Below are 15,514 nucleotides of genomic sequence, written 5' to 3'. Positions count from 1 at the left end.
ACCCGATAATTTTAAAAAAATTTCAAAAAATTGCCGAATAGGGAACTCGCCGAAAAGGGCTCTTGCCGAATTAGACTCGCCGAATAGTAGCAGACCCCTTGTAGATGTACTGCTAAAGTTACTTTTTGTTTTGGAGGGATTTTCTTTTAACTTCAAAAATGCTATTTGTCATGTGATTTCAACTCGAGAGTGTGATGATTCTTTACTTCAAACTGATGCTTACCGTTCACCTTCATGTCCTGTCATCATTGTGGTTTCTGATGGTGATACTGTATTTGCAAACATTGCAAATTTTGCATTTTGATGAATGCAAAATTGCAACGTCAAAGAGAAGCTTATAATTTTCAAATTGGCAACTTACCTTTGCAAAAATTTTCCACACGGGCAACAAAGAGTCGACTTCTGCAGACAGCTAGGAAACAAAAATCAGAGTGAGTTTAGTTTGTGTGATGATTTTGCTCTACTTTTTAAAGTATCAACAGCATAACATCTTTGTAAAACGAATATGCATGTTTAGAATTGCAAGAATAAAACAAAAGTTATCCAGAAAGGAAGATATTGTTGCATTGGATTCTCCAATAGCTTCAGATATTCATCAGCTTACGGAACGAAATTCTGACTCGTTTTATTCCCTGTTTTATTGGGAACAATTGAAAATGCAAAAACAACGTAAAAACGGACTACGATTTAATCCAGATATCATCAGGTAATTGTTAACACTTCACCAATAGTGCAAACGAAGCAATTAAAGTATAAATTAAACATTCTTAACAAAGTAAAAGTAACATACATGATGCATGAAATAAAACTAGAAATTGAGTTACCCCGTTCAGTTTTCAAGGTTACTTTAGTAACCCAGCTTCAGTCACTATCTACAACTCTTCTTACAAAGTTGAAAAATTCTTTGCTGAACCTATAATGATTAACAAACTTTGGTTGATTAACCAGATATGCATGGTTAATGAAAAATGTAGTTGTAGCTGTAGTTGTATGCTGATGAAATTTTACGCTTTTTGAATGTGCTGCTTTTTTTTTTTTTTAGATTTGCTTTAAGTTTAGCAATGAAAAGCGCCTCTTGTTATGATAAGTTAAGGCAAATTTTGATTTTACCTTCACGTCGCACTTTGATTGATTACCGGTAAGTATTAACGGAGCTAGATGATGTAAAAAGATAAAAAAAGAGTATATGGTACTGCAGTTACTTTCTTGTTTTTTCCTGTTCAAATGATATCGAATTTTTTGTAATCGGTGACCTTGCTATAAATCTGTTTTAGTAACTTTGTGTGATTTGTGATTATAGTATTTTATGACTATTTTTATGAAAAATGATTATATATACTGTAGTATTTAAAAAATGAAAACTAACAAACCTGAAACACAGCACCGATAACTTCTAGTTAAACGTTTGCCTGTATATTGTACAGACTATCGAGTGCATTTATGCAGTACGGTTTGGCGGTGTTGTTGATGTTTTACTCTGCTCCTTAAGAAATTACAAGTGGTTCCTAAACTATACGGCGCCCTATATTATGCAATATTTCACTCACTGTTTAACTGGATGTGATTGCTTTGTAGTATGTTTATGATCTTTTTGTTAGCCACGAATAAGCAGTGTGGCTGTGACAATTTTTGTCATTTAGGATTTATGTTGACATGCTCTTTTGATTGTACCTATAATATGCTGTTTTGCTCTTTTGCAGCACCCTATAATATGCTGCTCTTTTAATATTTTGTAGTAACATGAAATAGGCTAATAAAGTAGCCTCAGTGGACCTATGCGGTTATTCAAAAGATTAAAGTGATTATTTTTAGAAAGCATTGCGGCAATCCAAAGCACTTCTATCTTTGTATCGACTTCTGCAGACAGCTAGGAAACAAAAATCAGAGTGAGTTTAGTTTGTGTGATGATTTTGCTCTATTTTTTAAAGTATCAACAGCATAACATCTTTGTAAAACGAATATATATACATGTTTAGAATTGCAAAAATAAAACAAAAGTTATCCAGTAAGGAAGATATTGTTGCATTGGATTCTTCAATTGCTTCAGATATTCATCAGCTTATGGAATGAAATTCTGACTCGTTTTATTCCCTGTTTTATTGGGAACAATTGAAAATGCAAAAGCAACGTAAAAACGGACTACGATTTAATCCAGATATCATCAGGTAATTGTTAACACTTCACCAATAATGCAAACGATGCAATTAAATTATAAATTAAACGTTCTTAACAAACTAAAAGTAACATATATAGCCTACATGATGCATGAAATAAAACTGGAAATTGAGTTACCCGGTTCAGTTTTCAAGGTTACTTTACTACTTTAGTAAACCAGCTTCAGTCACTATCTACAACTCTTCTTACAAAGTTGAAAAATTCTTTGCTGAACGTATAACGATTAACAAACTTTGGTTGATTAACCAGATATGCATGGTTAATGAAAAATGTAGTTTGCAGCTGATAAAATTTTACTTTTTTCTTTTTTTAGATTTGCTTTAAATTTAGCAATGAAAAGCGCCTCTTGTTATGATGAATTAAGGCGAATTTTGATTTTACCTTCACGTCGCACTTTGATTGATTACCGGTAAGTATTAACGGAGCTAGATGATGTAAAAAGATAAAAAAGAGTATATGGTACTGCAGTTACTTTCTTGTTTTTTCTTGTTCAAATGATAACGAATTTTTTGTAATCGGTAACCTTGCTATAAACCTGTTTTAGTAACTTTGTGTGATTTGTGATTACGGTATTTTAAAAATGAAAACTAACAAACCTGAAACACAGTACTGATAACTTCTGGTTAAACGTTTGCTTGTATACAGACTATCGACTATCGAGTGTATTTATGCAGTACGGTTTGGCGGTGTTGTTGATGTTTTACTCTGCTCCTTAAGAAATTACAAGTGGTTCCTAAACTATACGGCACCCTATAATATGCAATATTTCACTCACTGTTTAACTGGATGTGATTGCTTTGTGGTATGTTTATGATCTTTTTGTTAGCCACGAATAAGCAGTGTGGCTGTGACAATTTTTGTCGTTTAGGATTTATGTTGACATGCTCTTTTGATTGTACCTATAATATGCTGTTTTGCTCTTTTGCAGCACCCTATAATATGCTGCTCTTTTAATATTTTGTAGTAACATGAAATAGGCTAATAAAGTAGCCTCAGTGGACCTATGCGGTTATTCAAAAGATTAAAGTGATTATTTTTAGAAAGCATTGCGGCAATCCAAAGCACTTCTATCTTTGTTGAGATTGAAGCATTGCGCAAACGGCATGTTATCCCTTCATTGTCCAACGATACTAAATTCAAATAGCAATTACTTCGTTTTTCATGCTAACTGGAAGTTATTGATCGACTTTTCGGTTTTGACTTTTGTTTTGTTTATAGTTTTTCTTATCAACAACAACCCAGATAAACAATGAATGTTTTTTACATTGATTTCACATTGGTTCTACGTGGAATCAATGTAAAAAGTATCGATTTACTTAGTGACAATAATCTTTCGCTTTACATGCGACTGCTGGAAGAGTTAGAAAATACCAAGCATGGTTTGACTCTCTCAACTCTTCCTATTTGTTATCAGGAAGCAATAGCATCCTTTCTGTATTATGGGTCTGCTACTATTCGGTGAGTCCGATTCGGTGAGTCTGATTCGGTGAGTTTCTAACCTCTAACCACTAACACTAACCCCAAACCCCTAACCCTAAAGCGGCAATGATAATTAGGCTACGGTACCTGATAATTAAAAAAAAAATTGAAAAAATCCCCCGTTAAGGGATCAGACTCACCGAATCGGACTCACCGAAACGGGCCATTCCGCTGTATTATGATACTTGTGAAGTCATAACCAAAACAAAAAAATTGTCATTTTTACATTGATTCAACGTCTGCAGACGTTGAATCAATAAAAAAATTGCGGATATTTCTGTCTGAGAATAACTTAAAACAAACATAAAATCGTTTTATCGACGACACAATAGACAAAAAATTAAACTGAAAGCTGTCACTGCTCAGCAAAACCCAGCGGGTATTGCATTTCAAGCATATTATACCTATAAAAGTGTCCTCACGGGAAACAAAACAGCTTTTAGAAATGTAAATATAGCTTTGCCTAACACATGCACATTGCTTTGAACTTATTCGAACATCAGAGGCTTTGGTTTCTTGGTTTTGTCAATGGAGTTGCATATAAGCGGAATGGCCCGTTTCGTTGAGTCCGATTCGGTGAGTCCGATCCCTATTTGGTGATTTTTTCAATTTTTTTTTTTTAAATTATTGGGTACCGTAGCCTAATTATCATTAGAGCTCGACCGATATATCGGTCAGCCGATATTTATCGGCCGATATCAGGAGTAGCCGATATATCGTATCGGCTAGTTTTCGCCGATAAACATGGCCGATAAACATCGGCCAGCAAAAGCACACTCAAAACCAGTCATACATACTTTTAGAAGAAACACAAGTTGCTCAAACGCAAATTTAAACTCTCTCGTTTTAATTACGTGCAAGTGCAAGCGGCTGCACACAATCCATTTTTGCACGCAGCACGTGGGTATGCTTTTCAATGTCTTGTTTTGTGCAGTGAAAGGGCGCTCTCCTAGCTGCCTATTTAATTGGTGCTGCCTGGTTGTGCTTCTGTTTATCGGGCTAGTGGCGGTGACACCGGTCTTTGTACGAATCCTAGCAGAAACTCCTGTCGTGTTGGACTGATTTACGATGACAAAAGATGTTCTCTTCTTGGCATGAATGCTGAGAAACTATGTTTTTTGAACTACAATTTAAAACTGTTGAATTTTGATTATTGAATTGCACACAAAACAGTATTGCATTTGGTTGTTTCTTTTTTGTTTGGTGTTTTTTTGTGATTAGTGTTAACAATGATATTTCCATTACAGCAACCAATGCATTAACTTTCTTCGACTGGTTTATTGCTTAATAACTTTGTTGGTAACAAACTTTTCGTATTGAATTTATATCGGTTGAAATATATCGGTATTGGCCTAACAATTTCATAAATATCGGTATCGGCCTGAAAAAGTGATATCGGTTGAGCTCTAATTATCATTGCCGTTTTAGGGTTAAGGGTTAGGGGTGAGAGGTCAGGAACTCATCGAATCGGACTCACCGAATAGTAGCAGACCCGCATATAAGATGCCAACCCTCTCTAACAAAGCTGTTGGAGTGTCGTAAGTAGTTGCAATAACATTATTACAGTATTTCGTGGAAGTGATGTATAGCCTTGTGATGGGATCATCAGTGGCGCTGGGACATGTTGGGTGGCAAAGACATCACGAGCTTTATTACATCATGTGGCTGTGAGTTGGGGCACAGCTAGTATGAAATGTGAGCTCAACGGTGTAGAATAGCTTTTGCACAAACAATTTTATCCGCACTGCTCTAACTTAGGCACGACGAGTGCAATGAACAAATGTCTACTTCCAGGTATGGACTCATCTCTTCGGGGTTATCGCTTACGACCGCCCTCTCGTGGCCGTACAAGATCGAGAGCTGACTCCTACTTGGATACAAGTGAATATAACGAACCAAGGTGGGTGAAAGGATGTAATGCTCTCTCGTGGTGTAATCTCGGTTGGATTGCCGAACCTAATCGAGACGCATCGCTACATAATTGTGCAGGAAGACAATGCAGGTTCAGTTCAAACAATAGTATTTTTATTGTCTATGCGTGTGGTTTGCTTCTGAATTGGGTTGATTTCAACAATTCAAAGCTACCAATAGGTTTAAGTGATGACGTCTTTCAAAACTACCATTATGTTTCTTGTCAAGGTAAGGTAAGTTTTCTTGTCATGCGAACACAGCACAGAGCAACCTGCAGAAATTGCAGAAACTGCAAAAATTGCAGGTCACAGCCTCGCCTCACTCTATTCGATGTCTCTCCTGCCTCTTCACTCCCACTTGGTTCTGAACTTCAGAGAAGGGAGTGGGTGACACTGAACCGAATAAGAACGGGAGTTGGCCGCTTCAATGCTTGCTTGACACGCTGGGGCATAAGGGACTCTGCTGCTTGTCAGTGCGGTGCGACGGAGCAAACAGCTAACCACATCATCTTTGGGTGTCCCATCTATCCCAATGGAATAACAGGCCTCCGCACAATTGACGATCTGACGAAAAGTTGGCTCCAAGTCCTTCCATTCGGCTGATCACAAGCTTTCTGCTTCATACGAACGACGACGACGACAGAGCAACCTAACTTATAGTTTAGAATGTTGATAAGGCAACTTATTGGCAAGCCATAGACCACAACACGCAGACTCGTGGCATCGGTCATGCTTCACTGGTTATGCAATTTGTTTCATCTTCAGCCTCACTTTCAACTTCATGTTAATTCTCTACTTTTTCGTTTTACGTGGTTTACTGTAAATGGTTTAATTATTTTGTGTGAACTGAGAACTTTGATTTGATTCCAAAGACTTGATTTCACTTCTATTTTTTTTTTTTTTTCAACACAAAATGAAATTAACTCGCAAGTGACACTTCTATTTTTTAACATTTTTCCATGACAGAGATGTCATAGCGCCCTCTCGTAGTCGTGCTTCAACACCATCGACAGCCGTTAGGAGAGCGATGCAGGTGCTTGAAGACACGTACTGACAGCAATCCTACTTGAAGGTTTGTAATTGCAATCTTCGTTCTGATATTCATCTTGTAGTACTTGTTCCTGGTCAGGAACTAACATGCCAATGAAGGATAACATTAGTGCTTGTGAGCATAGGCGCCGACTTTTATTTTTGCACGGGGTGGCGGATAGCACAATATGGCAACCTAAAAACTTTCAAACTGCATGTTTTTGTTTGATTTTTACTAAGCGTGTTTCGTAGATGCAATTGTCTTTTCACACCTGATTTGTAGCTCGATAATTTACAAAGCAACTTTAAAACAAAGCACAGGAGGTATGTCGTGAATTTTATTGTTACGTTGCTGCTCTGACACTTAACATTAGGCAAAAGTATTTTTGCGAACAGAAGCTCTGTCAATCCAACTGTTAATCAACTGGTCAAGCTGTAACCGTGAAGCTTCAGCTTGATAAACATTTAAAATTAGGATGTGGTTCAATCGCTGTTGCGTCATGGTAGATCGCAAGTAAGTTTTTATGCGCGTGAGTGCACTAAACGATCACTCCGCACAATGCAGACCACGTTTGGAAGCATTAATGAAATTGTTTCATTGCTTGCAAATAGATCAAGCAGTTGCGACATAGTTGCAAATCGGACAGAATGCTCTATCTTTGCATCTATCGTATTCTAGCCACGAGAATTCGCTCTCCCACGATTTTTGATAGCTTCTCCCTTCAATAGCGATTATCCTGCTGGTGCTCGGTTCTTCCACCTCCCTGATCGTGCTAACGCCTTTTGGCAGTGGCACACTTTCGTTTCGTTCAGGCGTTTGGTCACTTTCATGCTGGCTGAAATCCTCACTAGATGCAACAAAAAATGACTCAATGGAGGGCTGCAATTTCGAACGCTTTTTCGGTGGCATCTTTAAGCTGAATAAAACTGGAACTTTTACTGGACAACTTTTCGTAATTTTTTTTATCATGTAACCAGGGAACAAGCAACTCCTATGTCAGACCAATAAATTCCCGCCTCACAGTTTGTCACACATTGACACGCAATGTTACTGCATGAAGTACATAACAAAGTAGAAATTAAAGCATAAAGTAGATGACAGTACACTCCAATTGAAATCGGAAAATAATTCCAAATGCAAAATCTTGAGTAATTGAAAAAGGTTGCTTAATTATTATTGAGAATTGACAGGGGTGTAGCTTTCCTCGAATAGAATCATGTCAACGTGTAAATTTGCAGAACGCTAAAACTGCTACTTTGCTAAGTGCACTTTTTAAATAAAACTCAAAAAGTTTCGAAAGTTGCATTTTTTTAATGAAATTTGAAAATAGATATTCATTTATTTATTTACGGGGTAGCGCTATCAATCATCGAGATAATTTTATTTCCAAATATTTTATAGCTGGCATAATTTAAAGCGATATTATGAGCAGTTTAAAAATTTTCAAAAAAGATTTTTGAGGGAGGCAATGGAAAGATCGTATTTTATTGATAAATAAATCCCATTGTAAACCTAACGAATGTAACAATGACTTATGACAAGTAACAAATAAAACGATCGCAACAACAAGGAAAAAACTGGTAGCCACGTGTTGCGTAATCTTCACGTAGCTTGCTTGATGTTACGCGAGTATCATGCTTGTGACAAAAACAATCATTTTCTTCGCAATACTGTATTGGTTCACCTCTTGCTTTACGTTGACTTGAAGCGAAAACCAATGATCAAAAAAAGATTTAAATGTCCGTTCAAATTGCATTTATTTGCAGTAAGTAATGTAACCTAAACGGGGTGGCTGCCACCTCGCCACAGCGGTTACGGGGTGGCGTGGCCACCCCATAACCCCGTAAGTCGGCGCCAGTGCTTGTGAGCGATTGCCGTGTTCTTACACTTCAAGAATTGTTACAATTGCACTTCCAAAGCGTTTTAAACAGACTGTCGTTTGTTGGAAATGTATCTACAAGTCAGAAATCTTGTTATTTTTTGGGCTTTTAACATACGTTTTTGTAGTGTGTAGATCGTTACCTTTTTTACTGCAGTATACTTCAGTAGTCTCTCAATCCTGACCAGATACCCATGGTACATTTAAGTACGTGGTACTGGTATGTAGGCTACCTATATATCATCATTTGTACGATTTAAACTCGTGAACCTAAAATTTTTTTAACAAATACAGTTATTTTCTTTAAATCCAACCAGAGTGATCGATGGTCACGGTCTGCTGATCATGGAAGCATCTACAACGGACCAATCAGAGCGCGCCGTTCGCCGTCTCCCATTCGTTCCCGATCTCCTTCCCCAACCAGAAGGTAAGTACATGTTGCCAGGATGAAATGATAACTTCTCATGTGGCAACCATGGGAAGTAAAAAATTTATGAAAACTGCCAAAAACGATGCATTTAATTCATTCTTCAATGAAATAATTTTGATTGAATTTTTAGTTAAGCTTGGACTTTATATTGTTTGGTTTGTTTACCATGAAACTGACTCTAATTACTGGTAGACGGCTTGACCAGTTAATGGGAGCGCACGTAATAACCTCATAGGTTTTAAACAGCGTCCTCGTTTGAAAGCGGAAGTGGCTACATTTTGATACAGTTCAGTAACGTTAGTTTTGCGTTATGATTATTGCCTTAGTGCTAATGCATTGCACCAAGTCGCATGCGCTTGATTACGTCGTGCCGCCCTGCAGCTCTGAGTAGTTCATAATTATTGCAGCAGGACTTGGTAACCACTACACAGTGATTTGTCTCTTGTACACAAAGCTCTACTCGTGTTAAGACCTCTTTTCAATTCCTTTACGTTTGTGGGTTTCTGTAGCTATTCTGCAGTACCTACAAGCGTAACACATTTGAAAGTGGTTGTGGCTATATTTGAAAGTGGGCGTAGACGCTGGCATCCTTCATCTTGATTCAAATATACCACTACAAGACATTCTGAGGCGAATACCAAAACAAACAATTAAAATTTGAATAAATAAAATTTGAAAATCTCGTCCCAAGATTTTCCGCAATTTGATCGGGAAACCCATGTGGTTTTGCAGATTTTCCTTGCAAGGTTTGATTTCTGATACAATTTCCTAAAACTTAAATATTTCCTCAACTTTGAATTTTCGGCCTTTTTGGATTTTCGCCATCTTGCGTCTCGGATGTTGAAAGTAATCAATAAACTTCTAAATATTTTGTTACAAACAAAATATCACAACAAAATCAACACAACACAACAAAAAAAGCAACACAACAAAAAACAAATCGAAACGGCTCAATTGTTGCCATTTCAAAGACATTAATGAACCTTAATAGATCACAAGTTTGCAAAAATTGATTGATTTCATGATGAAATAATAATACAAGTCCTTGAATCGATTTCAACAGTGGTTTGATTGTTTTTTCGATTTATACTTTATTTGTTCTATTGAGGTTATGCAAACAGAAAACTTTTAGTTTTTGCGAGCTTTCAATTGACCTCTGACCTCATGCAATTAACGTAAAACATTTCAACCTCAGAATGAAAACTTAAAGTTAACCTGATGTTGTGGAGTCCAGATTCAGAACGAAAGACTCCGAGATGGAGAAATGGATGTGAACGAGTGCAAAGCCACCATCAGGCTGCTGCAACAAGTCCAACAAGAGCTTGAAACTAAGACGCAATTCCTCCAGAAAGAAAGAGAAAGTTTCCTGGGAAAGTCCAAGCATGACGCGGAAGAAAAAGAAACGCAACGGAGAAAGTAAATTTTAAACTAACTGTATCAGCTTAGTAGTGGTGTTAATAGAAGACAGGAATGTAACTTTAATAGGTTTTAACATGCAGGTATTTTATATTTAATGTACAAAAAGAAATACAACATAATTAAATTTGCAATTTGATTATGTTGTATGTTCTTTGAGTATGAAAAATAAAACATGGTAAACTCATTATAGTTACTTTGTTTTGTATGTCTGCGGTACAACAAAGCGAAATCTTTACCAAAGCTTTATCAATATGAAGCTATTACAAATCTTTCGCCTTTACAAGATGTGCCTCGTGCATTAATTTGCTTTCTAAACTCATAATTTGTTTCCTACAAAGTTATATAGAATATAAGTTATAGTAGAATACAGAATAAGACAAAACATTTTGTTAAGCAACTCTTACAGTAGCCCAATCTTTTGCAAATAAATTGTGTTCTTACTGTTTAGACTTTCACTGCTAACTAATATGATGCTGATTTACTGGATGTTAAAAATTTATTGCTACAAAACAATGTCACTTTTGCAAAATGTACCCACCTTTCATTTACTGAGGGTTGTTGCTATACCGCTCTCACAAATTAGGTGAAGGCATAAGTTCTACAATTTGAGCTTTCAACTTGATACAGTGACGATAAGTGGTTCAATTTTTATTTACAGAATAGAGTAATAGACGAACTGAATCGGGAATCGAACCGGCTCCGTTGCCAACTTGAGCTGATGCTGGCAGACAAACAACAACACCACGTCACTCTTGAACATTTGCACAAATCAATTGCAGATTTCAAACAACAAGTTAAAGATATTACAGAGGTTGGCAACTATTTCCAATTTATACTGTACAGTTGTTGTGCTTTAGTCGTATGTAGGTACAGTAAATTTGTGCTCTGTGATTGAGATTTAGAGTAAGTGGATGGGAAAGGAAGCCTATACTTCGTGACTTCTGGAACGAAGAAGCTTCAAGATCAGGCGGCGCTGGTTCGACTCTCGGGGTGTGCGCTTGAGCAACGCACGTTAAAGCCTGCTCTCCATTCAGCGGCATCTAATGGATGGAATAATTTCCCTGCAACAAGATTTCAACAATCGGAAACTTCACTCTGTCAATCTCGGTGACCGGGCGTGCGTCAGTGATTGAAAGCCTCCATAAGTCTATAAGTATGCGAAGCTGTTAAGATTAAGCTCTGCGAGAAGCTTTCCCAGTTCTAGGATAAAAGATTCAATCAATCTTCGTGTCCACCTTCAAACATACCGCTGTCAATGTTGAGGTTTATTATTTTTAACAAGTTTTCAATGTTGTTTCGTTTCTTATTTTTACCTACTGGCTTCGCAATTCTCATACGCATCAACAAACGTGTATTGAGTTCTTCAACCTCGTAGACTCAATCTGCGACCACTTCGGAACTGAACACGACCAAAGAGAGGTTAAACGTTGCTAGGCAACGAGGAGAACTGCTGGAAAAGGAAAAGAATCGTGCCTTCTTGGAGTTGGAGAAGAACCAGAAGACACAACAAGTGAGTGTTTTTATCGAAGATTAAAGATGTTTTTTCTTTAATTCCTATCTTATAAAAGAAAGATGTGGTCATAATAGTGCACAGAATACCGAATAAGTTATTGATTGTCACAAAACAGGGCTTTAAAGGTTTGGTAGAATTTGTAAGTAGTTCACCAGTGAACACTGAACAGTGGTTCTCGGTGCATTCCAGGTCAGGAAATTGTAGTCAATGTTATATTTCGTTTTTCTGTGAATGTTCTTCCCAACTGTTGCCTACAAATCGATTTGAATGTGGCTGAGTTAAACTCGTCAAAAACACAAATCTTAAAATCTGAAAGTAAGCATGAATACTACAAAGCAATTGTGTTTTAATCCAAAAAGGCTACATTTTAAATAATAATGTAATTTTTTTCATATCTATGATCTATCTAACCCTAGAAACCTATTTTTTTAAATCGTTCATTTCAAAAGGAAATCAATGTTTTAATGTAAGAAGTAAGTTGTTTTGATAAAATGTCACAGGTATTGCAGCCATATAAGTTTCTTTAAATATTATCTAACCATAGGCTCTAATAAACCGGAACACGGAACTTGGACAGAGGTTGAGCAGATGCCAGTCGGACCTTGAGGCGGTGTCGGAACAATTGGATCAAACCAACCACAAGTATGGACACCAGAAAGAGGTCGGTGGTTCGATTCCTACTCTCACTAACTTCAGTGCTATATTTTGAAAGTTCCTACAGAAGCCATTCTGAAAAGATGCAATTTAAAATAATTGTTATGCTAATAAATCAAAAATATACTAGCCTATGATTTTTTCAATATTGTCCATGACGATTTTTGTTGAACTGAACTTTTCTGACACTTCGTAATTTTTACTGTATGTTCTGATGCTGCTGATGGTAAAACTTCAGCTTTGATATCTAATGCTTGATTTCGTTTGAAATATTCAGTGCTTCATAAAAAGATTGCTTCAGGTATTTAAAAGAGTACTTTCAATACAAAGTTCAACTGTTGAGATGTTTGTCCTACTTCCAAATGAATAAGTTACCTTAAAGAAACCCAGAAAAGAATCCTGCTCTATCATAAAAGAGCTAACTCATATTTTTGTTTTTGCTTTGTCCATTTCTTCCTAGGAGTTCGCCATGTGCCGAGATAAGATGAAAAAGCAAGGAAGTGATTTGATAGAGTTAAGAAGAAGTCACATGGAGTTGCAAAGTAACCGGGAGAGGGCGCTAAAGTACAACAATGAGTTGGAGAAAACCCTCAATTCGATCAAGGAAAACAATCAAGAATTGAAACAGGTTGGTGTTCCACAAATGAAACTAGTCATTAAAACTTCCAATGCTTTCGAGCTTCCATTACTTTACGTCGGTTCGGCTGGATGGCCGATTGATGAGAGCCTGGAACGGCACTCGAGGGCGCCGGTTCGACACCGCTCAAGCGCATGCGGCTGTGTCGTTAGCAGGACAGTTAAAGGCATGCCTGAAGGTGGACACGAAGATTGGCTTTCTTGCCTTCCCGTTCACTTAAATTAAATCTTCAACCACCGGGTGTAAGCCTAGATACGACAAAAACAATGTTTCGGCTATTCGACCTTGGTACAAGTTTCAACAACTTTACAAGGCTTACAACACATCCATAAATCAGTTTTTAAAATCTTGTCACCATCGATTAACATAAATCATGAATAATAAAACAATTTATTATCAGCTTATCAACCATCTGCACGATTTGCTTAGAATTATTGAAAACATGAAATGGATCTCAGACAAACTGTAGGGCTACAAAAATGAAGAAAATCGTGAAATGTAAAACAACATTCGATTAAGTGTTGGAGTTCAGTTGGTGATGACATTACTAGTGATTGAGGTTAAAAATACTAATAACTATGAATTCTTAATTAATTAATTATTATTAATTGTTCCATATTACATCATATTGAATATTTAATGATGATGGATATCACTTCAGATTTGACTAATCAAGATAAAATCTCCATGTAGCATTTCCACCTCGTCTTTATTGCGTTTAGCTGCATTCAAGATTTTGTTCAGTGTCTGTGACGTATTCGCATTCATCGATACTGCTTACGTCATCAGGCGAAAGTGACGCTTGAAGACGACAACACGGAACTTCACGCGGATCTGGCGAAGACGAGGCTGGAGCTGGCAAAGTCGTCGGAGGAAAATGTTTCAAATATAAACCTGCTCGTCGAAAGCAGAAAGGTTGGAATTTTGTTTGATGAGTAGCTGTTGAGCGTATATGATATAACAGTTAATAACAAAGGCATTGACACCCACTCATTAAAAGAAAAAACAGATTCATTTTTTGTCTATTTGTTTTGCAATTGTCTTATTTTAACGAAATCCATCAGTTGAACACTTGAGTTCAACGACTTCTTGTGTCGGCTGCATAGCTGAGTGGTGAGAATTATCAAAAAAGAGAATTTTCAAAAAGATATATAACATTGTGTTAAAAAATCTAAAAATCGATGTGAGCAAGAAGGCTCTTAATACAGTACTCAGCTTTGATCTCCAATACATTCAGCACCGTTGACGTACAAAGTACCAGATCAAGGACTGTTGACGTGCAACCTTATGTTTGCTGTGGTTAGCTAAAGACTGAGCTTCGATACTTTGCATGACACATGACTTCGCCCTCAATGCATCATGTCGTGGGCCCGTCCAACTGGGAGACACGTGAGAGGGGTAACACGGCCCTATCGATAGATCTACGCAGTTTTCATAATAAAACGCTTATATTCTTGTTTAAGAAGTGATACGGGTTTTGTAAGTGAAGTTAAAATTGTAAAAATGAACGCCTTCTCAAGACTTGCAACTTTCGTGTAAAGAAATATCGGTGATTTTACATCAGTTATGGCAGAAAAAAGAAACTTTATACGTGCGGCTAAATTTACGGCTTAATAGTTGATACAACTTTGACTTTTAAATGTTAAAAAAATATAAATTAAAATATGCTGAACCAGTGAAAACTAAGTAGCCTATTGTATAATATTTTACCGGTTAGTGTTTTTTAATGAAATAAGGTTTCAAGAAGAAAGATTATTTGATCAGCAAACTACACTATTTCAGTGACAACTTGTAATTTCATAGTTGTGGCGTCGGCAGTTCTTCAAGGGATTTTTTTTATTGCTTCTTTATAATTTGATTCAAGTTTGACAAAATAATTTTGATTCTGGTGTGTTTTGTGTTCTAGCATTGTAAGCAGCTGACTAAGGAAGTTCTTCAACTTCGCCCAGAAGTGGACGCGCTGGAGAGAAAACTTAAAGAAATGGAAGGGACTCACAAAATGGACGTCCAGAAGGCGGCGCTATTAGAAGCACAAAAGTCTCAGCTGGCCTGTGAAAAGGAAGATGCTTTAACGGTTTGTTGGCTTTTATTTTGTTTAAAAAATAGTTTAACTGACACTGTTTGGTCAAACTTTTCATGTCTTCACGTGATGTCAAACCGGCAATTTCCATAGCTATCTCACCTACGTGTGCAAAGGAGAGGTTTTATTTGTTTACGTTTACAAACTTTATAACAATATATTATATATAACAAACATTATAAGGCATAGTCAGATTAATCTTATTATTTTCATTTTATGTATACTGCAGATTTAAAGTTATGTCTGATGAGGACACACGTACGTGTCGAAAACGTTTGAGTTTATTTTTATATAATATTTCGTTGTAT

General features: G+C 36.8%; 1 protein-coding gene and 1 pseudogene across 8 annotated transcripts in view; both read left to right on the top strand.

Annotated features, from left to right (window-relative positions):
- LOC145784615 (uncharacterized) overlaps positions 1 to 15,514 on the top strand; it is a 141,492-nt gene that overhangs the window by 44,049 nt on the left and 81,929 nt on the right. The window lies entirely within an intron of this gene.
- The window catches only part of LOC145777075 (uncharacterized), a 35,059-nt pseudogene continuing 24,709 nt past the window's right edge, over positions 5,165 to 15,514 (top strand). Inside the window, exons 1-12 of the transcript XR_014290314.1 lie at positions 5,165 to 5,321; positions 5,449 to 5,554; positions 6,531 to 6,636; positions 8,791 to 8,900; positions 9,096 to 9,123; positions 10,138 to 10,319; positions 10,986 to 11,133; positions 11,698 to 11,832; positions 12,380 to 12,496; positions 12,950 to 13,117; positions 13,916 to 14,041; positions 15,033 to 15,200. The product of XR_014290314.1 is annotated as an uncharacterized LOC145777075 (transcript). The remainder of the gene's footprint in view (positions 5,322 to 5,448; positions 5,555 to 6,530; positions 6,637 to 8,790; positions 8,901 to 9,095; positions 9,124 to 10,137; positions 10,320 to 10,985; positions 11,134 to 11,697; positions 11,833 to 12,379; positions 12,497 to 12,949; positions 13,118 to 13,915; positions 14,042 to 15,032; positions 15,201 to 15,514) is intronic.

This window comes from Aplidium turbinatum, chromosome 1 (assembly GCF_918807975.1).
Source record: "Aplidium turbinatum chromosome 1, kaAplTurb1.1, whole genome shotgun sequence".
NCBI classification, from domain to species: domain Eukaryota; kingdom Metazoa; phylum Chordata; class Ascidiacea; order Aplousobranchia; family Polyclinidae; genus Aplidium; species Aplidium turbinatum.
The sequence above is the reverse complement of the archived record's forward strand: the minus strand, read 5'-3'. Positions and strand labels throughout refer to the sequence as shown.